The sequence below is a fragment of the Aptenodytes patagonicus genome, chromosome 7, assembly GCF_965638725.1.
Source record: "Aptenodytes patagonicus chromosome 7, bAptPat1.pri.cur, whole genome shotgun sequence".
NCBI classification, from domain to species: Eukaryota; Metazoa; Chordata; class Aves; order Sphenisciformes; family Spheniscidae; genus Aptenodytes; species Aptenodytes patagonicus.
The window spans coordinates 15,597,849-15,623,314 of record NC_134955.1 but is presented as its reverse complement, the minus strand read 5'-3'; the positions used below and the strand labels follow the sequence as shown (position 1 = coordinate 15,623,314).

Sequence of the window (25,466 nt, the reverse complement as noted above, 5' to 3'; positions counted from 1 at the left end):
CTATAGTCACAGCCATACAGCACAAAGTGTTTCTTTCATTATTAACAATAACTGAGCCAATGAAAATGCTTTTAAATATACACCAGACAAGCAGTTATCCAGCTCTTCCTTCTTACCATCCACAAACCATCTTTTAGCATCTTATAAACGAGCATGTAAAATAGCTTTGTAAACATCTGCTTTTCATTGTTAATTGTCAGGGAAAACTAGAGATTTAAATGCTTCTTTTGTAGCATTCCTTAATCCTATCAGAAAGGATAGCTCTAGATGCTTCTCCATTCTCACTGCAGATAGCTTCTCTAGGCTGTGGTTTTTCTTTTTTTTTTCCCTTTCCTTTTTTGTTTTGTTTTTAATATTGATAGTTTTTATTTACTTACAAACAGCTTGTTCCAAGTCTCAGTTTGAAAGGTCTTGCATATTCTAGTCTGTGGGGCAACTCAGTAAATTTAAACAAAATATACTATGTAATTATTGATTACTGTGTAAAATGTGTTGAAAATCTACATTTTTTTTTCTCATTAGGATCTGTTCAGTATTTTCTTTCATGTATAAACTATCGGATTAGGTATTGTATCATACATATGCAGTAAGAAAACAAGAGTATGTGTTCATTCTGTCCTATAACAGCAAAAATAAAGAAATTTTATACTCCTGCAATACAATTATTATTTTTTTAAAAAACACTGCCTTTATTTTGGTTAGCTTTTCTGTTCTAATAATCAAGTCATTAATGTCAGTTGAGTGTGTCTGGCAATGATTTATTTAAGGTAGCATTCATAACACACAGTAGCTGCATTATACAGGAGAAATAAATCTATTCATGTTACATTTCCTACCTTTAAAGCTTTTTTTTTATATTGTATTATGGTCCTGGATTTGTAACATTTGACTTTTTGCTTCTTGCACACACAAAAGGAACATTCATGATTTAAAACTATTTCATGTTTTATATTTCTTAAACAGGAATAAATCTTTTTGTACATATTTTGCCAAATCTGCTTCATTGGGAAAAGATACTTTTTTTTTCAGTTAGAGTTTGAATGTTTCCGTAGCTTTCGTCTTTTGATTTCAGTGTGTTTGAAATCAAAGTCTGCTTAACTAGTTTCTACAGCTTGGTTATAGTTTTAAAATAATTTAGAATTCTCCGTTTTGTTAATTAAATAATAATTGAAGGGTACTGTTGCCTATTCATGTTGTTATTGCTGCTTTTCAATATTTACTTCTAGAACTTCTTAAAAGAATTGTTACGCGGACCTCAGCATCACTGCATGTAAAATTAATTGAAATGACATATTGTTGCAGTTTCTATGACAACCATATCATGATGCTGATGCTCTCAAAAATTTATAAACTACAATTTCAATTATGCTAATACCACTGAGTAGAGTTAACATTTATTTACTAAATATTCTTATTAGCATTAAGCTTTCAATACCTCATTTAAAAAAAAAAAAGAGAGAAAAATGTGTATGTCTGTTTTTCGTTTGTTTGATGTTGACTTTTTTGTAAAGGAGTTCTAATTTTTATGAGAACATTTTTGAAAATCTAACTCTGCTACGTAATGTTGATGAGGAGCTTAATCAAAACAAAGAAAATGTGTATCATCAGTCACAAACTTTTAAATACAACATTCCAAAATAACTCTTACAGTGTAATCCATTGCAATTGATATACAAATAGTCTTGTTTTGCTAGTGGAATATTTAAAGCCAATTTATTCCTATTTCTATTGTCCTAGATGCTAAACCTCAAATGCTTCTGACATGAGAGTGCTGATTCACTGGCATGACTTACATAAATAAAGTCACAAGCATAAGTGTTTGCGTGACCAGGCACAGAATTATAACCCCCCTAAAAATATCTACTTATATTACTGCCTTCTTTTATTGTAAATGTTAAAAAGCTTTGCCTGGTAACTTGGGGTTTTTTTTCCATATTAAATACATACCTTTAGTATAATCACGCTATTCCATCAATCTGCAGGCTTTTAGAAGTTAGCTGATTTTAACAGTTTGACAGGGAACTCTTATTACTCAGGCAACACTCACATTAGAATCAATGAGTGTGTTACTTGAGTAAAAAATTTAGGACCAATGTAAGATGCCTTATTCAAGTTACTTCATAATTATATAGATTGCAATGACTTAAAAAATAGTGAGTTTTGCTCTCAAAACATAGTTATTTTATTCGGTCTAACTTGCACTTATTAAAAAAGTGTGTTTTATATTAAAAATGCGTGATTCTTCTGTATAAGGCTTATTGATTATTGATTCAAATAGGAAATAAAACACCTTGATCTTTCAGTCATTTGTCTTAGGAAGATTCCGAAGCAGTCAAATCACATTTACTTTACTTCAGTCTTAAATTTGATATTACGTTGGAAAAACGTTTCATATAATTGAATGTTCAAATATGTTGAGATCATGTCACATTTTAGTTTCTAACAGTCTGAATACTTTCAGCAGTTTCTACCCAATGTTCCCAGTTTAGTAAGCTATATTTAAATGTTTTGAAAGATTTATACAGTGATTTGCTTCTTAGTCAACTTTGTTGCAAGAAGTTACTACTGCGTATTTTGGTTAGAAAATGTAAAGTGTTCTAAGAGGTGATCAAAGGGAGGAGACAGCCATACCACCCATTCAATATGCCATGATATTTATAAGCTCCAGGCAAAATGAGACAATCTGAAACAACTTTGTACCCCAAAATTTCTTTGTAGACATTTCCACCTTTTTTTCTTGATATTTTCTAAACAGCTTATCCTTTCCAGCATCATCATTTTGATCCTCTTAAGGAGAAGCATGCACTTTACATACACAAGACTTGAGCTTCTGGGTGAAACAATTGACAATAACACGAGCCTACAAGATTAGGCCATATTATCACAAACCCACAGGAACATCTTAAAACCAGTGCAATTTATAAGTGCACGGCAGTTAGTAATATAAAATACAAAATCATTGGCCTATCTCGAGGATTCCTTTTATTTCTGTTCATGTGGCACATATATATGTGGCTTAGTGGCAATGTATTTATTTGCAACGTGGGCCAGTCCTCAGGTCAAAGACAGCTTTGTATATTTATTCTAGCTTTCAGGGTTTTGGGGGTTTTTACATAGTATCTTGTTTGTAGAATGGTAGTTAGGTCAGGAACTTTAAAAATTGTGCTTTGTTGTTGGGATTATGGTGGGTTGTTTGGGTTTTTTTTTGGGGGGGGTATGAAACAAAAATAACACTGTATATTCCATCAGTTTATAATATAAAGTCTATACATAGTCTGTTGAATTCCAGCATGTGCTGTCAGAATGGGACATTGCCAGTGAAAAAAGAAAAGCATCGTGGCGTGCTGATAAACCCGTCCAATGATCGTAGGGGTTTGCAGTAATCATGTTTAGCAAAGGTTTTTCTGTGATTGAGATTCTAGGGAAAAATACTCAGCAACTTTCACGTTTATATCACTGACCTACAATTTACTCTGGGCTGTAATATAAAATAGGACTACTGTGGGTTATAAGGGGGTCCTCTAGCATGTGTCCCCTCCCAGCTCCTCAAATGTGCTTGTGGGTATAGATATGCCAGTATATCTTTCCATCCTTCCTCGTTCACAAGATGTGCTCAGCTATTCCCAGCTGAAGCTGAAGCTGGGAATATCGGTATAATACGTTAAGGCCACACAGGTGTATGCTCAAGGAAGAGATGCCTTAGTATGACAGTGGTGATTGCTGTAAGCGTCTCTTGCATGGCTTTGGGTTGCTTCTGAAAAAGTATGTTTAAAATCATTGTTAATCTCGAACTGCTTTTTTATATGTTAACTGTTTTATGGTCATCCTATTATACAGAGATGGGAGTAGAAAAATTATTAAGATGACAGGTAGGCAAATCCAGCTGTTAGGTGAAATACCCAGAATAGGAGGAGCATTTCAGTGGAAACGTTTGCACCTTCCACAGTCACGCTACTGTCTATCTTTTTTTACTCTATACCTGTGAAGTATCAGGTATTCAATCTTAATGTGATTTCTCATTACAGCTGAATGTAATTGCCATTTTTTTGGAGCTTGTTATTAGTGTTCTCACGATTCATTTGCAGAGCTTACTCTGCCAGTGCAACTTCTAGCTAAGAGTTTGGTGACTGCAACTTCGCTGGGTGCCAGGGTGCCATGGTGTGATGAATGCTTTCTGGTGGCTGGAGGAGAGCATCAATCCCACCAGCTGCTAAAAGTCCCACGAGAGGACCCCTTCCTGGTTTAGGGCTTTTCGTGGAAGTAGGGCTAAGAACTGCAATGTATTGTGATGCATTGTGCCCCTATAGAGCAGGATCTGTCTCTTAAAGCTGATCCGTTCCTACAGCTCTCTTGCGCCTGGAGCGTGCCTGAGACACTCACTGTGCTGAGTCTTGCCCACAACCTTGAGCAGCGTCACCCCAGGTACTGTTCATGGGTCATAACAGCCTAGTATTTTTTTTCTTTTTTCCATTCCCCTTCCCTTGAAAAAATAAAGCAAGTGTCGATTATAAACTATAAACCCAGCCTCTGACTTGAAATCACCCAAAAGACTTGAGAAGGAAAACTGTCCAGGCAAGCCTGGGCAGTGCAACTGGCCTGATTTTGGCCGGGGAAGGAGGTAGAGCGAAGATGGGCAGAGGAGTTCGACGAACTCCCTGGCACACGCTCCGAGAGGAAAGTGCCTTTGAGGAGGGAGGCCGGAGGCGTTTCGCAGGGAGCGGTGCCGGCGGGGGCGAGGGGCCGAGGCGCTTTCCTCACCCACCGCGGGGACGAGAAGGGCGCGCTGGGCGCTGGTGAGAAAGGCAAAGGAAGAAGAGGGACGCGGGGCAGACGGTTAAGGAAAACGCTGTTGCTGGGTTTCTTCTTTGTGTACTCCCATCTCCCTAAATTCGCCGTAAATTCTACCCTCCTTTCCCTCGCCCACGAGAGCGAGCGAAAGAGAGCGTGCCTGTGCTCGCCCCAGGGCCCCCGGCGGGGGAGGCTGCCGGGCGGCGTTCCCGCGGCGCAGCCGCCGACCCCGCGCCCGCCGGCAGCGGATTCTTCGATGAGCTTCGCGCTGCCGCTAACGCTGTTTGTTTTGCTTTGCGAAGTGCTAATCCGAGAGCTCCTTGGCAGGCGGTTGCTCTCGCTGCTTTATTTGCGCTCGCCTCACGGTGGCGTTTTAAGCACATAAACAAAGCCCAAGTGAGCGGAGAGGCAAGTGTGTTTTCTAGTTTACCTTTATTAGAATAACAGTTCCGTTAATGTTTTGGGTAAATCAAAACTGCCTATTAAAGCGGTTCAAGTGCAGGAGATGCGCGATGCTCTACGTCAGTGGAAGGTGCTTTAATCTTCCCGGCCGGCACAAAGCCCGGCTGAACGAGAGCGAGAGTCTCTGTCGTCTGAACAGCACGGTCTCACCTGGGGTCGGGTTTTTTTCCCTCCTTGTCTCTCTCCTCCCCCAGCCCCCCAGGAGAAGTTTACAAAGAATGTGACTGAAAGTGTAAAGCGGCAGATGCCGACGTTAAACTCCGGCTTGATTTGAGTATAACGATGCGAGACACAGCCCCGAGCCGCCGCCCTCATTAATACAGAAGCATGCCCCTGGGACCTGGGTTACCCGGAGAGAATAAACACAATATAGAGTCATCTTACCTCCGAGCCGAGAGAGAGCAACGTTAGAGGTAGGAGAGGGAAAAGCGTGGCTCTCCTCCGTCCTACCTCGGCCGGTCTGCCGCAGGGCTCCGGCAGCGCTGCCGCCGCCTGCCCAGCTGGGATCCGCTCCCCAGCGTGCTCCCCCCGCCCCCCGGCAGGCAGTCCCCAAACTCAGCCCAGCACAAATCCAGAAGCCAGGGGCAGCGTTTCGAGTCAATCCGTGCCGGTGCAAATCCCCCGTGGCTTCTCTCCGCCAGAGCGTGGAACAAAATTGCCGGCTACCCTGAGTTTTTTGCCAGGCTATATTGGCAACCTAGGAGCAGGTAAGGCGGCTGCTGGCTGCCAGCGACTCCCGTTGCACTTGCAGAGAGCAGCAGAAGCCGGTGGAAGTGGGAGTGTGGTCTGCTCTTCATTAGGGAGGGGGGAACGGACCCTGGAGGTGATGCAGTGAAACACTTCTACTTCCTTGCATTGTGTTTGTTACAGATCACGGGCGCTCTCCTTTTATAACATTCACTTCAAGCATTCTCAAACCCAAATGGAATAAGTTCCGATCCTCCCCTTTAGTTTACATTGGGGTTGTCAAAGGATTAAATAAATGAAACTTTATTTGACCGTGGAGTTTACAGACCCTGGGATCCCTGCGCGCTCTGGCCTTATTCTAATTCTATAGCGGTAATTACCCTTCGTTTCTTTAAGTGCAATAGATTTATTGCCTTAGAGACTATGCACAGTTTGATTGAATTATTCATTTTTTTTTCTTTGGTGTAGACTGCATCTGGGGACTGATGTGACGTGTAGATTTTTTTTTTCAGGAACAAAGGGAATGTGGAAATGAAAGAGAGAGGGAGAGAGAGGCTGGCAGATGTGATGAGATGCGGTGAAGGTGTATCCAGCTTGGCACTCCCACTCCTCTCTTCTCCTCTCATTGCAGCCCTGGGTGACTCTCAGGCTAACACAAACAGCTTTTCTTCCGCAGCCTGCCCTCTGTCACTGTAAGTACAACAGCCTTCTCTTATCAGCATGCAAATTCCAGCCACTCACTACCTTAGCCTGGTGTTTGCACTTTAGATTTACAGAGGGGACCTTTAAAATGAACTTTCCGAGACAGGAAGGGGTTTTCATGTCAAACTTGCTTTTATTTGCTTTGTAAAAGTTTATGTGGTTTTTCAAGTCGTGTCCCCCCCCCCCCTTTTTTTTTTTTGAACGGGGGGTTGGAGTGGGGAGATTGTTGCTGCGGCTTTTTGCTTCACTGTCAAGATGATGCACAGTTTCAAATGAAATTAAAATCTGCTTGATCCTCTTTCTGCCAGGACAATACATTGTGTTGGCAGATGACGCTGTAAGGAATTCAGAGTTTTTGTTTTCAGTCAGATCTTTAGCTTTGGGCGTTATAAAATGCAAACGTCCCCTAAATTTTGAGGAGATCGCCAGAGGTTCTTGTTCTAGGGGAACTCGTATCAGCTGATGGGTTTGCTTATGAAGAAACGTGCAGTAATATGCTTCTATCTAGTCTAACAAAACTTTCTCCCAATCGGATGATCAGGCTTTAACTTCTTTTCCTTTAGCTTTCTCTCAGATGCTGTTGATTATTTTGCAAAAGTTTTTCTGAACATCTTTAACAAGCCTATAAAAAGTCTTCATTGTCGGAGAGTGTCAGCAGAGGGAATTTATAAATATGCCTGTTAATTGTCCGGCATTAACTGGGGAGAGAGGGGAGTTTAGAACTGGGCGAATGACTTTTAAGGTGGAATTTCTTGCCCTTTGAATCAAAACTTCTGAGACTGTTCCACCAACTCTACAGGAGTTGTAGGTTTGCTCATCATGTGAAAGATGCGGTCTGTAAAACAACACACAGACAGGTTGCTTCGCTCGTTGAATATTGCTTTACTTTAACGCATTTAATGAGAGAGACGGCGCAAAATGCAATGACAGCCGTGAACAGGTAAGTGCCCCGACGTGAACCGAGCGCCTCCGATCCCTTCCCTCTGCAGGGACCCACAGCAGTTCAGCATCCCTCCTCAACATCTGCCTCCGCGGGCTGCTCTGGCTGGTTTTAGCCTTAATGAAGCAAAAGCAAGGGAAGCAATTTAAAACGCGGTCTCTAAACGTATGGTAACGCTAAAAGTAAAAGCGTTTTCTTGTTTCTCGGCACGTGTATACGTATCTACGCGGCGGGTGTTCACTTATGCAAACAAAGAGGGAACCACAATTATTCCTGTGCAGCGCACACACACGCACATTTGCATACAATGCCCAAGGAGTCCTCCTTTTCTACCGCGGAGAAGTTGCAGCTCTCTGGCACTGTGTGTTACATCTGTAACTTAATTGATCACACAGGGGAAGCAACAAGCTGGAGAGTATTACTTGCGCTCCGCCTGGGAACGTGGACGCATCTCTGCGGTGTCCTGCCCCAGCCGAGTGTCATTCTCTGCACAGGATTTTCGGGAGTGCAGCGAGATGCTCCCCCGATTTTGGAGCTGGTGGGCGGTTAGATTTATCTGATGCCTTAATTATTTCTTGTCCCATTACCACCTCGTACTTAATAAGGAGGACGCTACATTTGAGGAGTGGGGTTTGGGTTATTTTTCTGTTTGTTTCTTGAAAGAAAAAACTTCCAGTAACAAATTGATGGGCTTGCACGCTCGGGCAGGATAGTTCGTCCTTGTATTCTGATTACATCTCTTTTCCTACACAGCTCATTTTTTTGCGCGCCAAAGCTACTAGTTATGCAAAGAGTCAAGGTGTTTCCTTTTACTTGCAGCAGGTTTAAATGTGTTACAAGGAAAGTGTTAGTGACCAGTCACGGGAATTCTTATAATTAAAGATTAAAAAGGACATAGCAATATCTGGAAAGGCAGCTATTTCCTGTTGTTAAATCCATAGCTCAGATAACTGCAGCAAGGTGAATACTTTGAATTAGCTGAACGCAGGTGAATACAAACTCAGTATTTACAATCTTACAATTTACCCCCGTCTCCGAATTTCAGTTTTTTAGTATCTTTTATTAAAATTGAAAGAATGCGTAGGAATTAGCTACTATGCCCTCAGCCAGCCAGTTTGATGAAAAACCTTTACTAGATAATTTTAAAGTTCTGTTTCAAGGTGTTTGCTGCTTGCCGAATAGGACTTGATTGCTCCTTTTATTGTAGTGGAATTGCCAAAAATACTGTATAAAATAGGTCCGCCATTCCAAGAGGTTCTGACTTAAAACTCATTTTCCCTGGACTCGACTCGAGAGGGACGATAGTACCTCGGATAGCAAGGTAGAGGATGCAATGTGCACGACTCCAATAGTGTGTTGAGTTTTACAGCCTGTTAACAAAATGAAATAGAGCCAGGTCAGATCAGTCTTGTGCCATCACGTTAATGCTCATTTTCATCACGTCCTTATGAAGCAAGGTTCATTTGCAGTGGGGCTGAGTATGCTTCTGGGTCTAACCTATTCCTCAAATTTCTACTTGAGAGAGGAGGAAAGCGAAGTCAGGCTTTCTCCTCGTCTTTTTGGCCTCTATAAGTTATGAAGCTATTTTAAAATTAAAAAGTTTCTCTGTTACTAACTGTTCCAGGCGCCTTCTGGAAAATGGGGAGAAAGTGCCAAAAATACAGAGATGAATCAACAACTTCTCTCTCTCTCTCTCTCTCTCTCATTTTGTGGGCTTGAGGTTGCTTTCCGCACTCCCATCTTAACAACAGTTTAGCCTAGGTGTGAATAATATCAAAAGAGGGAGACGTTAGCTTTGCAGCGCTGTTTGCCCACCTGATCTGCGGGCCCCTGACAGTTTGAAAGACTCTTTTATGTTTACCTTTGGAATGTGAAAATACAGCAGAGAGAGTTTCTTGGTTTTGCAGTAGTCTGTGCCACCGGTTGATTTCCTCCTCAGCTCCTTATACTGTTCCCTTCTTTCTCCCAGATTTCTCCCCCCCCCCCGCCCAGTTAGCACTTCCAAGGGAGCGTGAGTTCCTAAATTGGTATTCAAGCTGATATTCAAGTCCCTATCTGTTGCCTTTTGGTAGGCAGAGAAAGAGGTATTTATATATTGCCGCTGCTAAAATCTCTCGTTGTCGCCACGAGAATCCCAACTTCAGCTAGAGTCCGTCCTACATCAGTTTTTCTTCTCCGGTGATGCCTGCCTTTCCCTTTTAACCATGCTCACGGTTTACCTTTCTGTTGAACGCATCACTAAATAGTTTGTGGACTCCGAGCGCCTCCTCCTTCCTCCCCCCCCCCGGGTGCCTGTAGCTGGACTCCCATCTCTAGTGTAATTTATACTTTACATTTCATCTGGTTTTTAACCCGACGGGGCTGTGGGATCGGGCTCCTCCAGAGCCCCATTTATCAACTGTCAGTAAGCGTTTGCTGAGTGCTTGTCTTCTCGTCCCCGCTTCCCCACCAGTCCTTCCCATGTCCTGCAGATCGTCTCTCTCCCGCTTTTTCCGCCCCCCCCTTCTTTTTTGGGTTTTTTTTGTTTGGTTGGTTTTTTTGTTTAATTTGCGAGCAGGAGCCCGGTAGGGCTCTTCTGGCGTGTGCCTCCCCACGCACTCCCCGGGAAGCGCCGTGCCGGGCGGGGGAGGGCCGGCGTGTAACACGCCGCTCCCCCCGCGCAGCCCCGGCCCCGCGAACCGGCTCTCCCGGGACCCCCCCGCTCCCCCTCCGCTCCCCCTCCTCCTTTTCCGGCCCCCGCCCGCCCTCGCCGCCCCGCCCTCGCACCCCCTCCCCGGTAACTTTCTAGTACCTTTCCTCACCACTCCGGGCAATCAGTGGTCATTAGAGGAGAGAGGTTTAAGGTTTCATTTGTCTAATAGCAATGTGAGTGGTGATAGCTTCTCGGGGATGCGGCTGGCAGCCTGGGGTGATTTCACTTTCTGTTTTGTGCTCACTTTCTCCGCAGTTGTTGCTTCCCCGCTCGCTCGCTCTCAGCCTCCCTCTCCCCCCCCCCCCCCCCCCCCCCGTGTTGTCTCATCTTGCCTGTGCTGTCTGGGCGGGGGAGCCCTGCCTCCTTTTGCCTTCCTCAGATCAATGCCCTGGCCACTCACTTTCTGATGTTGCACGACGGGAAATGCTTTGAATACTTACGACATGGCCGCTCACATTGATTGCCAAGATTGACAGCAGTAACCATCGCCTTCACTTGTTTCAGGAGGAAAAAAAAAATAATAATAATGAACCTGATTGTAACCAAATCTCCAGGCAACCCATCCGCAAACTTCTAACGATCGGGATCCTGCACAACCATGGCCCGGAGAAACACCAGCAGACTCTAGTTCATTTATTTTATTTATTTTATTTTATTTTACCGAATTACCACCCATTTATTCCTCTTTCTCTCTCCCCTTTCACCTCCTTCCCTCTTTTTTTTTTTTTTTTTTAATGAAAATTACCGAAGCGCGTTGCAAAAAAAAAAAAAAAGGAGGCTCTCCCAGTGCTTTGTGCCACACTGGATCCCGAGGAGGTAACCAGGGAAAAAAAGCCCTATTGTGTTGTATACCTGTTGTTTGCTGTGGTGTGTAGTGCTGCGTGGCTTGGTGGTGGTGGTGGCGGTTTAATGGGTTTTCGCTGGATTTATGTCGCTTTGCAGGAGAGAATCCGGTTCCCCCTGCGCTGTCTTTAATGGGTTGTTAGTTGCAATTGAGTGAAGCAGCAGCGTCCGGAGGTAGATCTGTTGTTTAGCTTTTAACATTGCTGAATTCACCCCTTTCCCCCGCCTCCCCCTGCACGATTATTTACTTTTATACCACGAGGGTGCTGTTGGTTCCCCCCCCCCCCCCCCCCCCCCTTTAGGGAAAAGTAGTTATAGTCTCGTCCCCGTGCGAGTTTCCGGGGCTGTTTGAATCCCGAGGTTTCCGAGACGTTAAGGGACCCCAGTACCTTGAAATCACAACACTTTCTCATCCTTCCCGAGTAGAGTTTATTTTAAAATGTAGTGACAGATCAGCGTTGTATTTTAAGATCACCCACGGCAGGCGAACACATGGTGCTGGGAAGATATTGTACGTAAGGAACTAACACGAGAGGGAGAAAGAGAGAGAGAGAGAGGAAAAATAAAATCCGAAATAAATCTTTGAGAGCAGAGCGCTGCTGTCATTACTCCGAAGTGCTCGCGCGGGTTTCTTTTCACGGATAACCCCAACAGACACGGGATGGAGAAAGGCGAAGGGGGTTTAGTGGTGCTTTTACGTTCTCCGTTTAAGTTTGAGGTGGGTAACTGCTTTGAAGTTCGCCACAAATGAGTGCTATCCACGGAGCATGGAGTAACACAAAGCTACCGGAGTGGCGGCGGTGATGCTGGTTTTGGCCACACCGGGGCACTGTCCCGAGGATTCGCAGCTCTGTGGCGGCGCCTTATCTCTCCAAGCAGAGGGTTTGGATAAAGTTATACTGAAAACTTTAAAATTGATACCGCACCCTAATTTGTGATACACAGGGAGGGGGGAAGAAAGCAGTCCATCATCAGAGAGCTCCGTTTACACCCGGGGAAGGGGAGATGTGTGCCGCTTTGTGGCAACATTCGACTTGGGATTTCTTGCTGCCTTAGCTCTTTGCCGGAGGTCATGCAAATCGACCTTAAAAGAATGCATAAGCCATAAATTAAAATAAACCCTTAGCCAGAGGCTGATCCATAAGTAGACAATACCTAACCTGGACAAAACGGCTTCCTTTGCGAGCTGAAAAAAAGAATAGTGCCTAAACTAAATGCGAAGTAAGTTTTCAGGAAGTATTTAACTTACTATTATTATTATTATTATTCTTTTAAAATAAAATAGTGGCAGTTGCAAGAAGCTAGCGCAGCTGTTTACAGACGGTGCTGTAGGGTACGAGCACGGCAAGGTGTGTCTGGCGGAGAGCGTGTTCTTTTCCTGGCTTTCACTACCTTCGAAGCTGTTTGGGTTTTGATTGGGGATAAGAAGCCTCTTTAACCGTATAAGCAATTTAATGTTTTATCTCGGATAACGCTGAAGAGTTTATGAACAAATCTGGGTTGCCTGCAAATGTCACATGCGCGCACACAAGCTGTGTCTGTATATAATAGTCTCGGGGCTTGTTTTTTTTTCCCGCAGTTTTTGACAATTGTTCCATTCATGATCCTGAAAGGAATCATCAGTGGGAGCTAATGAGTGCGCCTCTGCGGCTTGCCCTGCTCCGGGGAGGAGCGGGCACCGGCGCTGCCGCCGAGCCCGCTCGTGTAATGCATGCACGCGTGTACCGGCGGCGGGGTCGCCCCTGCGTGAGCGCGGCTGTGTGTAGATACGCGAGAGAGAACATATAGGCGTGATGCGAGCAGGTACTTCCACGCGTGCATTAATAACTGAGCTGCCAGAGAGCTGCTCCTCTGCCGAGAGAGCTTCCCAGCTCCCTTTCCGAGTCGGGCTGAGCAGCGTGGAGCAGTTAACCCGCTTTGCAGCAGGGGCTGTGCGCTTCAGCAGAGCAGGGCCTTGAGGTCAATCAGAGGCACTGATCATATCGATTTGATTGCTGTCTTTGCTTTCTGCGGACCGTTTCACGGCGGTGTTCGGTGGTTTGTTTTGTTGTTTGGTTTGGTGGTTGTGTGTTTTTTTTTTTTTTTTTTAAAGGACGGGCAGGAGTGAAAGTGGCAACGTGAAAAGACAATTAGTGTTGTGTCTGAGAGGCGGGGGGGGGCTGCAGGGAAAGTCAGCCTGGTGGGAGCCTGGGGACGACAGATTAGTTCTGTCCTAGGGGTGTTTCCCAAAAACATAGACGGTGAAACTTTCTGTGATAAAGTAATGTATCTTCGCCTGCTGTTTGTAGATAAGGTGTATGTTTATTAAGCTAATTTAAATAGCCTTCGGCACAGGAGCGGCGCTTTGTTCCTACTGTTTTCTTTTACCCTCATTTTAACATTTTTGGTATTTCCATCTTCAGTGCTGATCGTGAGGGCAGATTTATCCAGTCCCCAAACAGGGTTTGAAGTCCAAAAATTAACGAATTTCCCTTTCTGTATTCGTGTAATGGAGTAATTTTGAAACCTGTTTTGAGACTCCGACTTGACTTGACTTGTTTTATTGACGTGCTTGTGCCCACTCATTTAATTAAGCCATTATACCATAAAGTAAATAAGAATGAATGTGAGATATGTGCATGTAGTCTGCCATTACATACAAATATTTCCCTGGAAAAGATGCTTTAAAAAACTTTTTTCAGCACACCATGATTCTTTGGCAAGATCTTATTGCAGGTTTTTGTTTTGAGCCAGGATATTTCGCGTGTTTCTGTGGTCACAACGTTATATGCACGCTACACTCGGAATATAAACAGCAAGCGTACCTAGCAGCTCATTCTAGTAAAACTAAGAAATAATCTATTTATAGTGAGTACATTTAAAAGAAAATAATGAGGTCATTTGGAGTATGCTGCAGTTTGAAGTAGCTCGACACCTGGCAGAAACTACATACGCGTTTTCTTCAGACTCTGCACTATCCCTAACTTTTCCTTATAATACATTCTTGTGTTAAGTGAGAAAGGCTGCTTGTAAAACAATCCCCTGGCTGGTTCCAGCGTTGGGTGAAGCTGATCCTGTAATGGCATTTTGTTTTGAACAGTTGCTGTAGTTGAAGTTCCCTCATAAGGTAAGGTGGCACTGGGTCTGAAAGGAGGTCCAAATGCCACATTTATAATTAGACTGCCAATTCAGCACATTGTATCTATTGCTATACAGGGATATACTGCTGTGTCTGGTCTCTCAATAGACTGTATTCAGAATTAGCCAATTCAACTGCTTAAACTTTGGAGTCAAATTTAGAATAGGCAATGAGAGAAGGAAAGAAAGAAAACAATAATGCTTTCTTTTTTCCTCAGCTAGCTATTAAAAGCCAAAGAATATACGGAAACCAAACCAGGCACTGCACTTGGAATCAATGCACCAAGCGCAGCCTGGCCAGCCTCGCCTGCAAAACCGTTCTGAAGCGCGCTTCTCCGGGGGGAGGGGAAGGTGAGCCCCGGGCATCGCTCCGAGCGCCGCTCTCCAGGCCGCTTCCCCGGCCGCCGGCGGACTCCCGCGCCGGGGGGGGGGGGGGGGGCGGCGGCGCGGGGGCCGGGGCCCGGCGGCGGCCCCAGCCCCAGCGGGGCGCAGCCCTGCCCCGGCCGCGCTGCGGGGCCGGGGCGAGCGCCCTGCTGCCGCCGGCTGGGGCGGTCGGGGGCCCCCGGGCTGCCCCGCCGCAGCGCCCCGGCCCCCGCAGCCACTCGCGCCGCGCCGCCGCCGGCGGCTCCCCCCCCCGGGGTGGGGCTGGCCCTCCGCGCCCCGCGGAGCCGTGGCGGCCGTCGGAAGGGCTCCCGCCCCCGTGGCGGGCGGGGGCAGCCGGAGCCCCGCGGGGAAGGAGCAGCCGCCGCCGGGGGACCCCGCGCCTCCCAGGGGCGCCGGGCCGCGGACTCCGGCTGCTGGCGTCTCCCCGCGTTGTCCCCGGATTTACGGTTCCTGGCTCCTTTTCTCCTGTCATACTTCTTGTTTCGCTCGCTCTGATTTCTCCGGCCTCCTCCCCTAGAACTTTAATTCATTCAGCAATGAGAACGTAAGAGGCCCTTTGGTCTGCAATCTCGCATCCTCTGCTAAAGGCATTATTTTCTCTCTCCTGCTTGCAGTTCAGTACTGCTGGGAGACTTAGCTGGGCTGCTTCAAAGCTCACAGAGTTCCCTCCTCTGCTAGATCGTAGGGTGCAAAGTAGTGCCATGTGTATAACACATAGCATAAAGGGAGTGAGACAGATGGCTGTCTCTCCCTGCGCATTACTGAGTCTCTGCTGAACTTACGTAACTCTGCTTCTTTTTTCCCTTCTTACGTTTACACACTGGTGAAAGCGAGAAGAGAAACAAAGTGGAGCCCATCGGTTTCCTTCCTAAGGCCACTAGTGCCTGACTTGTAGAAAATAATAACTGATGTCCAAAGTTAGCTGCCTTCACTTGTCAATTTGATCTTGTTCACAAATGGGAACTGCCAGTGCTTGTTCCCTAGCCAGTGGGTTTTAATATGGGGCCAACAATTGTTAGTGGTCACTTCCAGCTGAACTTCTTTTGCTCAATGGGGAGAAAAAAACCCTTTGGACATGTTTTTTGCATCTTTGATCATATTTTTAGTCAAAAGTATCCATGTATGTCTGCAGTTCTTGGAGGCCTTGGAATATCTTGTGGTAATAAAGGCCAGAGCTTTGCATGACGATAGCAAAACCAAATGTATTTTTTTCTCAGCGGGCATTAGAAAGTTTCTTTAGTCATGACCTTATATCTGCTAAACACTCTAATCACCTTGGGAGATACCACTTCAGGAAGCATATCCATTAATCTTTCACACTTGGTTTGATTTCCCCCTTAAAAGTGTATAGATCACACTTAAAAGGCTTCAGTCTATTTATTTATTTATTTCACGGAACAAAAATTACTTAGGAAAGAGAAGCCTCAATACACTTTTCTTTATACCCCATACAATGGGGTGATGTATATTTCTTTTTCCATAGTGTGACTTTAAAGATCAGCTAGCTGGTTTGGCAGAGGTTGCGTGTAATGACTAACGTTTTAAAAGTTAATGTAAATAGGGGTGTTTGTGTATATATAAGCTATGTCAACTGAAGTGATACAACGACATATTTTTAAAACATTTCAGTTAATATAGTAAATCACTGAGACAGAGCTTTGAAACATTTCTGCATGATGTCAGAACCTGCGAAAGAAGTACTGCTTTATGATGTATTCGGTAGTTCACATATAGCTTATTTGTCAAGTAGCAGCAAAACACAAAGGTGCATGTTTCAAGTTGGTGCCTTAGTAAGCCGATTTCTAGTCGTCTCTTTCAGCGCCTTTTTGTGTAATTTTTATTTACAGTTTTCTATTTTTTTTCCTTAGGTAGAACAGCAAGAATGGGAACTTTAGGGGACTTGTTACCAAAACACAGAAACTGAATTTCCTTTTATTTTATATGAGCTATTCAGAATTTTTTAGACACACGATTCTCCCGCAGTATTTATTGATATAGCATTACAGGCCATGACATCATATTGTGAAAACAACAAAATATGGTAAAATCCTGTCATTAGTAAGGCCCATCACATTGGGCCAGTGTGATGTCTATATGAAATATGTGTATATTTTTTTGGACGTAGTTCTGCGCAGAAGGGAGAGATCTGATAGACGTATTTGCTGGAAAGCAGCCGATTTCTACAGTGATAAAACTGGATAATTACATGTTCCCAAAGCCTTTTCAGCACAGAAGTAGGTGTTCTTTTAAAACATTATTCTGTGGCAACAACAAATATTTGTGACATCATTGTAAGAGATTTCCTGCCAATTTTTAGTTTACTGTCTTTCAGGAAGTCTAGAGTTCTTTGGCATTGGTGGAACTGCTACACATACCCATCGTATATTCAAGTATTCAGTGAAGTTTTAAATAATTCTCTTTCAATTAGTGCAACAGGAATCTGAAAAATGGATTTTCTCTTAAAGAAACAAGAATCAGTACATAGACATTTCTTTCCTCCTCTTGTATATTTTAAAATACTCATATCAGTTTTATGTTTACTGTTTTGTCTCCTTAAATTAAGAAGAAAGAAAACAGTATCCCAAGTTTGAAAATCATTGCTTGGAAATTAGTTTAATCAAATATTTCTTGAGCCTTGTGAATTGGAAAGAGTAATATAAAATTAGATATATTGGTAAACGACGTTAATCAGAGTCATTCATTTATAGTGGAGAATAAATATCTATCAATTGATGTTTTTTTGAAGTCGGGCAAAACATTCCATCAAGTTAATGTGTTTAAGGGTATCATATCAGGCACAGACAGGTACTAGAAGTGATAAAAAACAGATAACCTGCAACAAAATGATTTACAGATGGGTCATTATCTTCTATAGAGGGGTTACACAGATCATACTCTTTATGAAAAGAGAATGTAATTCTATAGAGCTAGCAGAACTATCTAAATAGGTCTGAATATTTAATGCTTTTTCCGAGTAACTGGTAGAATTTGTCAAAGCAAAATTTTTTTAGCCTTCTTACAGGCAGCATATTAATGTAAGGTATAGAAAAGTACAGGGTTTGTATTTTAAGTATTCTTTATTTTACCTGTTTGATAAAGTGAAGCTTGGGAAACATTTTGCTTCTTCCCGTGTGAACTTTGTCATGCATACCTTTAAAATATGCACAAAAATGTTACGTACAAGTTAAAAAAGAAAAAAAAGCTGGAAAGTTTGATGTTAGTGATTTATTAGATTTCAGAACCTATTTCATACAGCAAGTGCCTAAGTTGCATCTTTTCTATCGGTGGTAAGACAGGATGTCATTTAAATATTTTTTTCTTTCTTCTTGAGCTAGACAGAAAGGTGTACAGTCAATTGTTTCTCCAGTCGCTGGTAGACTGACATAAGGCAACAGGAAACTCTAAAACCTCAGAGGTGCAGTACTGATTTGATTCCTAACTGCAAATCCTTCATATCATCGCTCCAAATATCTAACTTTACACCAATATTACCCATTCTTTTTATAGTGACACCATGCTTAGTAAAAAACTTCTAAGCACTGAGGTCAGGTGTTGAGATTGGATTCTAGTTTATTTTTTATGAATCAGATAAAGATTTCTGTGCATGAGACTGTATGTGAAGATGAGAGAACAAGAACATTTCCATATCAAAGGCAATATATCTGAGGCTGCATAGTAATTAAAATGCAGTGGTTTGGACTCTGTGCACTAGCACTTACGCAGAGCGTTGTTGGGACCTTGTGCAGCATGCAGGCGGTTGTCTCTTGCATACTTCTAGAAATATACTTATAATTTTGTACAAACATTTATGCCAGTCCACACTTTTCTGTGGATAATTTGTATTTCATCCAAACCATTCAAAGTAGAAGTTATTTTTTGAGCAACCCCCTCATTATGGCTTTTGTGCATCAACTATTTTTATTCTGGTTGTTTGTATTTCCTCTTACCAGAATGATGGCTTGTTTATAGTTGTATTTTTTTGTGTGTTTCTCTAAGACCCCTTCCATATACCACTGAAATTTTACTACTTGCTTGAAATATCTTGTATTAGAAACAAAAATGCTAACATCTTTTTAGAGTTATTGAAGATGGTGTGATTTCTTACATACCATACTTTATGGCAAATTAAATGCATGTGCTGGAACATAATATTTTTAATGAAACAATATGTAGTTATTAATTCCAACTAACTGTTACACAACATAAGGAGAATTAATACGTTACACCAAGGACCTGCCGATGTGGCAAAATTGACATAGAATACTGCAGGGCGCTCTCTATCTGGATGCTCTTTTCTGGAATAAATGTGACTTTAATTCCTGAGTAGATCGCCTTGGTGAGGAGCTGTTCCGGAAGGGCTGCTGTTGAATTGTTTACTTCATAAACTGTATTGGTCAGTGTCCCAGTGCGGAGGAGGCAGTGAGTGCTGCAAATTTCCTCGTTACTCATAGATAGTCGTCCTACAGAGGCTCTATCCATTAATGCGCCAAAACTATTGAGGTGAAGCTTTTAGGAAGTCTTCATACTTAAACAGATGTTTGTACTGTGAAAGTATTGTATTACTGCAATCTTGCAATCTCGCTTCATTCTGTCTAGTTTTAGATTGCAATTGGTGTATGAATAAGTGAGTACTCTGAGCTAGAATATCACACTTTCAGAGATTGTTCTGCATGCTTTTTACATCTGTATTATTGTTGTGGATGGGCTTGTTAAACTGAGTTCCTGATCACTTGTGGTTACGAAAAACCCATGGTATTTTTGCACAAGTAGGGGGGTTAACCTCAATGTCATGGCCTAATTCCAGCTAAGATAGATAGGATGTAGTTGCCCATCTACATTCTTCTTATAGTTTTAACTGGCTCAGTTAATCCTCACTTCCTTTCCTCAATGCGGTAGAGTAGCGTGCTAAGGACATTCACAGCATTTTACCTCTGAAGTACCAAATCCAGCCATTGAAGTAATAGGTGGAACTAGATAATGAATCACATTTTGGGAGCTTTCTGGATAAGAGGGGTGCCATATGCCATATGGCTTATTATTATTAGAGTGAACACTTTGAAGGATTTACTATATATGGTATTTGAATGTTGAGATATTTCAGAGGAATATTTTGACATAATTTGATATTTGACAGATTCTCAGCTGGCATAAGCCAGTGTAACTCCATTTACTTAAGTGGAAGGGTGCCATTTTACTCTAGCCACAAGTGCATTCCTTAGGACGTGATGCAGTTCCTTCTGGATTCAATGGAAAGACCTTTCTGTGACTGTGCATGTGAAGGCCCTGTTTGCATTGGATTCACTGTAGAAAATAACTTGGTTTCAACTTGGCTTTAGGATGACGTTAACAGGAATTCATCTCATGTAAACTGCGTATTAGATCAACTGTCAGTATCTAATCTTCTGGCGGGTCTTCTGGTATAGTATATGCAGCGTGTGGGGATTCTGACTTCCTGTAACTGTGGAGGCTGTGGCTGTGCATTTTCTTTTTTTTTTTTTTTTTTTCTTTCAGTCACACCTGATCTGCTGAGGGCAGATTATCTTCTTGCAGATCCTTTCATATTTTTCTTCTGCTGAGGGATTCATGTAGGCCACTACAGTAAGAATATACTTTATTCAAGCTTTAGTGCAAGTGTATGTAGATGTGTTGTACACACATGTACATAAGTAGACATGTTTCAACATAATTTTAGTAGTATTTTTGTTATGGTAGTGCCTACGATTGAGATTTTGTGTTCACCTCTGGTTTACATGCATACATTCTTATATTCTGCTATCTATATCTATTCTCATTGCTTGCCCAAAAGGTCAAAGATGTATCCCAGGAAAACCCTTTCATGCTTTCTGGTTGCCTTCTATAGCCTCTAGTTCCCATTATACTACCTCTTCTTTCCACATAGAAATTATGGTACCTGTGATATTTCTCTTTGAAAGTAACAATGGAATGTTTTCATTTATTTCAAAACAAGTTAGATATGATCAGCTTTTCATCTTGATTCCATGAGCTAGAAGGTAGTTAATTGGTGTTGGGTTGGGATGACAGCTACCCAGGCTGTGAGGAGTAAGTTTACAGAAGTGTAGTGAGATGGAAAAATGTGAAACAGAAGAGATCAAGAAAGAAAGGTAATGCCACCTAATGTTCTAGAAAAAGGAGTAAGATAAAACATACTCTCATTTCTGCTGAGCAGTAGTACAACAGATCTTTTGTACTCTTCTTAGTAGTGTTATTTATGTATTTTGATCACTCTTAGAATACCCCAAGTTACAAATCTGTCAGCATACCTGCCAGAGAAAAAAAGGAACGTTCCTAGAAGACCTGTCTACATTTGAAGTACTGAGTGGGCAATCACTTTGCTGCTTTAAGGTGGAAGAATGTGCTAATACTGGCCATTCTAGCATCTGGCTACTTTGGACTTGGAGAGCAGATGCTATTAGCCTTTCTACTTCAAAGCTTTATTGTTGTTGCAGGTAAATAAATCACAGGCTCCCTTTATTCTTCAAGAATGACTTTCACAGGTCAGGGATATGTTAGTTTATGTGTTATCATGCCTTCGGGCTTCTGCACCATATGCATGATGCTCCTGATGGTTGGCAAGTTTCACGCAGCCCCCACTAGGCGCAACAATCCCTCTAACTTTTCACCCTTTGCTGTCTCTGTATACGAACTCATAGACATGGTGCAGTCGGTTCAGGTGTGTCTCTCTGCTCACCCACAACAGTCCACCTAGACTTCAAGGGACCATGTCTACAGAGTGTTCAGGCAGTTAAGTGGGCCTTTGTTCCCTGTTTTGCAGATCTTCCCTCAGGCTTGGGGGAAAGCCGAAGAAGTTTTCTTTTCTTTCCTTGCTTGTGTACACAGCCTTTCCTTGTGACTCCTTTTTTTCCTCAGTCAGTGAAAACTCTCCTTACTATTTTAATCTTCACCATTGCCTCTAAACAATAATGAGTCAATCTGTAATGTTTATTTTAAGAATGTAACAAAAGCTCTAATTAGCGATGGTAGTGGAGATACACCGGTGTGTGTTTTAGTGCAGATATACTGCCATGCATTTTATGGGGTGAATGGGTGTGTCCACTAACAGTTGATCTGAAAACACCATTGCACAACACTGTGATGGAATGGGATCAAATTACAGACCCGAAGGCAAGATGATGTTTGTAAAAGTGAAAGGCTTTGAATGCTGTGAGTGTTTATTATAGTCTTTTCAGGGAAAGAGAAAATGTGGGTAGGAGAGAGAAGGTAGTTGAGGGACCTAAAAAGTAATTACTGAAGATTAGCTGGAGTTTCGAATTTATGAAGTCCTCTCTTGGACAGGTTGAATTCAATTTTTCATGATGTGAGTATATTGTATAACATGACCAAAAGCAAAAGGAACAGGAGGAAATTGTTTTGCTGAATCGTATGTAAGGATGATTTCTTACAGAAGTGCAAACTTCAAGGCATAAGCTGTTGCTGATTCTACTTCTGATGGAGGCTTTTTTTAAATCCCCCCCCAGTCAAAGTGGCACAGAAATGCCTAGGATAACAAATAAACCAGTAAGAGACAAATCCAACCCAAAATTGTGTTTGATTTCTGTGTTCCTCTTGTGGAAGACTTTCAGTAATTCAGCATGGGATGATCAGATAAAGAAGGTGAACGCTCGTTTCCCCTCACGCTGTCTAAGCGTGGCTCCCACATGATACTTCCTGTCTTTCACATATTGTGTCTTTAGTATCGATAGCAACTAGATGCAAATCAGCATGGCATCTGCTAGTTTGTTTTCAGCTGACTGGGCTAAACAGCAGATATGGAATTTATTGCCAGGAGGCTGTGACCTCATCACAGACAAGTGGCGTTCCCACAAGCAGGTAATGAAGCACCCCTATTGAATGTAGCTAAAGTCCAAATCCTCAGCAGTTATTACATATTCAATGTAAACATTCCTCCCAAACTTTAAAGCTGTCCCTTGATTTTTTTTAAATCCATTCACTGTTGTAGCTGGAACAGCAGCTGTCGCTGGTCTCTGCCGATGCCACACTGTGCTGAATTGGGCCTTCTTGAAAGTGTGTGGGAGAAAAGAAGGAATGAAAAAACAAAGGGAGAGGAAGAGGAGGGGAAGGGATATGAAAGGACAGAGATGGGAGGGAAGAGTGAATGTGTTGAACTGAATAGTAACTGTAATGCTGTTATTGCTATTGAACATGCATAGAGAATATCTGTAGTCAGTATTTGGTAATAGCTTGATACATTTAAATTATTAAAACTTCTCTATATAGGTGGTGTAATGCTGTCTTTTTAAGAAGATAACATGCAGTGGTCAAAAAAGTCCCCTTTAGTGCTTACTGTATTCAAGACTGAACTCCATATTCCTTTTCTGTTGCTCATCGAGTTGTTCACAACAAATACTTTGGGACACAAGTTATCTGTCCTTGCTGTCTGAGGAAAAAGTAGGCTTCTGGGGAAGGTTTGAGTGGTCAGTTTGGTCATTTTTGTATTTGTTAGCAAGTCTTGTATGTGTACATAAATATTATTTATATAAACAGCCCATGAATACTTAGCATGAATCTTAAACATTTTTGTGTTTTACTGATCCTTTTAACAACTGATTGATAGCAAGTATTGTTGAAAGGCTTTACAGATTCTGAATGATCAGTATAAATTAGTAATCCCAATACACTTGCGCACCAATTTGTGGTCTGAATGTTGAATGTGAAATGAAATTGTATTTTATGTCTTTTTGATCTTGTTAGCGGTGAAGGTTTGAGACTAGCTAAAAGCAAAGCAGAAATGAAATAGGTGCTTTAGAACCTGAAGTAGTCAGTTTATGTGGATGGGAAGGGAGGGAGAATACTTCAATAAGGAGAAAAAAGTTGGGGGGAAGGAAGAAAGGGGATAGGGTGAGAAGCAAAGAGACAGAAAAAAACTAGGATGTGTGGGGGCAGATCAACATTAGTGGATGCAGCCTTTCAAGGCACACTTAATGACTTTATTTTCCTTCTTCACCTATACTCTTCCACTGTCCAAGAAACTGAGGATGAGATATCAAAATCATCCTATTTGATTGTGAGTGACAGAAATGCTATTAATTGAGCTTAGAGTGGGAGTAATGACTGAACAGCTGTTGATAACTGGGATGTATAACCTCTAGAACTGGGAATATTGTGTTATGTAAAAGGGAAAAATAGTTTTCCCATGTTCTCAAGCTTTCTGGAAAGTTGTGCAGGTCTTGTACTTTTAGTGAGAGGTTTCTTTGGACTTCCTGTGATAGAAGATTCTTTTAGAAGAACTAGACCATGGCCTGCAGTCTTCCAGTTGTGCATGTTAGGCTGGGCTGGGCCCACTGCACCATGTTTAAATAACTGAGAGGCAGGCTGGCCTGCTAGTTATGTTGTAGAGGTAACAAATAGGGAGCCAATCCAAAAATACAAGAAATACAAAGGTTTATCATGAGAGGCACTGAGCCACTGAAACTTCCAGGGAAGGATCCATATATCCTCAATGTCTCTCCTAAGAGTGTCCAGGGTTAGTAGGATCATCCATTACTGAGGCTTGATTGGAATTCTTGAGCATGTAAAAATATGCCACGGTGCATGTCAGCTCTTTTTCTCGGTGAATGCTGTAGTCCAGGGTTCCCCGTAGCAATGTTCTGTCTAGTTAAAGCTGCTAGAGCATGACTGTCCGGTAATTTTAGGGTCACTCCATTACTGGTTATGCATGTTCGCTATTTCATGTCTATGCCACAATGTAATATAGTTGTCCAAATGATGCACAGCAGCCACTACACAAAATAGTCTTTCACAATTTGTTTTGAATCTTGTTTTGGACATGAAGGTGCATGTGGTTCTTTCTATTCCCTTTAAGTTTCTCTGTGCAAATTCTCACTTGATTAATGTGTCAGTATCTTACTAAGCTTTTTTAAAATTCAGATTCTGATAAAATGCCTTTACCGTGTTTAAAAATATTTGGTATATCAGTTTTTTGCAATGAATAGGGCCCTGAAATAAAAAAAAAAGGCAGAACATAAAACAAACAACCCCTTTTGCACACAGATGAAAGGCTGTTTAACATTAGCCATTACTTGTTTGATCTGAGAAATTAATTTATTTGCATTTTGCTCTTCTGCTATTTTGCTTGTCTGAAAGCACGCTTGGTGTCACACCAGTTTTCATAGGTCACGCTTGCGCCTCAGTCTCCTCATGGTGAATTCCAGAGCTGTGGTAAAAGCAATCGCTGGGTAAGAGATTCTCATTTGCCAGAAGTCATTGACAGCCACAGGCTGCCTGTTCTCTGGTGTTGGAGCCATAACAAATATGATCAGATGTGTGAAGAGTAGTTAGCCTCTTATCACAATTTTTGTATTAAAATAAATAGCAATGATGACTTATATAGTTGGCATTTATTCCCAATAATTCAGGCAATGATGATTCTTATACTGAACTCAGCAGCCCATGTCTTTTCTCAGCCAGAGGAGCTGATGGGCTTTGGTCCTTTTTCTAGGCCTAAGGGAAAATCTTCCTTTTTTTTTTTTCTTTTTTTTTTTTTTTTTTTTTTTTTTGACATCCAAACTAAAAGAAAATGCTGCAGTGGGCCCCGGGAATGGCTGCTGAGCCCTCATTCTTTTACTTGTAGTTGTGGAAGAAGGGTAATCTGAACTCATAATCTCTGAATGGTTCACATCTTTAGAATGAAGTTCAGAGTTATTGGCTAAGGCAGGTAAAAAATTCATTTGCTTGAGCTCTTTCAAGTCCAGCTGATAACACTCAGGGTTCAAGTCCTGGAAGATACCAAGTGCTCCGGTCCTGGTTCAACAGACTATATAAGCACATGCTGAGTTTTAAAGCCCGTGAATAATCTCAGTGGGAATGAGACTA

General features: G+C 42.3%; 1 protein-coding gene and 1 long non-coding RNA gene across 8 annotated transcripts in view; one reads left to right on the top strand and one right to left on the bottom strand.

Annotated features, from left to right (window-relative positions):
* Positions 1–7,509: 7,509 nt before the first annotated feature.
* LOC143163196 (uncharacterized) lies at positions 7,510–11,332 on the bottom strand. Of its 2 annotated transcripts, XR_012995858.1 has the most exons (4): positions 11,124–11,332; positions 10,712–10,765; positions 8,888–8,949; positions 7,510–7,695 (listed from the first exon to the last, which is right to left on the bottom strand). It is a non-coding gene; the product is annotated as an uncharacterized LOC143163196 (long non-coding RNA). The 2 variants fall into 2 exon arrangements; XR_012995857.1 differs by lacking the exons at positions 10,712–10,765; positions 11,124–11,332 and adding an exon at positions 10,371–10,559.
* Positions 10,622–25,466, top strand: part of SOX6 (SRY-box transcription factor 6) — a 380,373-nt gene continuing 365,528 nt past the window's right edge. For 3 of the 6 annotated variants that reach the window (XM_076344067.1, XM_076344066.1, XM_076344063.1), the window contains exon 1: positions 10,622–11,087. The gene's annotated coding sequence lies outside the window, so the exon portion shown is untranslated. Of the gene's footprint in view, positions 11,088–12,077; positions 12,336–12,814; positions 12,918–25,466 lie in introns of those variants that run through there. The other 3 variants (XM_076344068.1, XM_076344065.1, XM_076344064.1) reach the window with 2 other exon arrangements.